This window comes from Micromesistius poutassou (assembly GCF_964030765.1).
Source record: "Micromesistius poutassou genome assembly, chromosome: 20".
NCBI lineage: Eukaryota > Metazoa > Chordata > Actinopteri > Gadiformes > Gadidae > Micromesistius > Micromesistius poutassou.
The window spans coordinates 14,636,740-14,637,793 of NC_140290.1; positions in this window are offsets into that span (position 1 = coordinate 14,636,740).

Here is a 1,054-nt window from a genome sequence, read left to right on the forward strand (position 1 = left end):
GTGTGTGTGTGTGTGTGTGTGTGTGTGTGTGTGTGTGTGTGTGTGAGTGGCTGAGTGGCTGTGTGTGTGTCTGTGTGTGTGTCTGTGTGTGTCTGTGTGTGTGTTGAGGGGTGGCTGTCTGTGTGTGTGTGTGTCTGTTACGAGTGGCTTTGTGTGTGGCTGTGTGTGTGTGTGTGTCTGTGTTGCGCATGCGTGTGTGTGTATGCCTGTGTTGCGCATTTGTGTGTGTGTGTGTGTGTGTTGCAAGTGGCTGTGACAGTGTGTGTGTGTGTGTGTGTGTGTGCGCATGTGTGTGTGTTGCAAGTGGCTGTGTGTGTGTGTGTGTGTGTGGGGGCGGGGGTTAGGGCGATACACTGGAGACTTTGCAGACTTTCTAACGTCGTTCATCCCGCGTTTTTTTTTGTCGGACAATTGAAAAAAAAAAATAAAGAATGTTTAAAACAAGCACATTTCTAGACCTCTACGGGCATTCCCCTACATTTAACGTCGGAGCGTACTACAGCTCACAGTAACATACTAACACTACTCTAACTTGTTCATCTCAATGCTTTAGCTTTATGCTACTTCCTCTACTAAAGTAGTGACGGAGTGTCCTCCGGCTCCGACCAATGAGGAGAGCCCCTGAGCCTCTGTCGAGGAGCCTCCGTGACCAGGTCTGTCCGTAGTGAGAGGCGTTCATGTTGCGGTGCACAGGGGTGGATTCGCTGTGATGAGGAGGAGGAGGAGGAGGAGGAGGAGGAGGAGGAGGAGGAGCCTTGTGTGTGGGGGGGATATACTGTATGAAGGTCTAGGGCGCCTCCAAGACTCCACCTCCCATGTAGAGACGCCGCTTCTGTGGACGGGGTGAGGGGGATGGAGAAGGGGGGTGGTGGTGGGGGGGGGGGGGGCATGCTTTCTTCAGGGGGTGCGGGGGGGTGAGGTCCAAAGTCCCGTCCATGTACCGGGTCAAGAGGGGTGTGACGGCGCCCCCCCCCCCCCCCCCTCTCTGGTTAACCCCCTGACCCCTAGTGTCTTGAGGGAGGGTCAAACGACGGCATCCTGTCCTTTGTCCCAG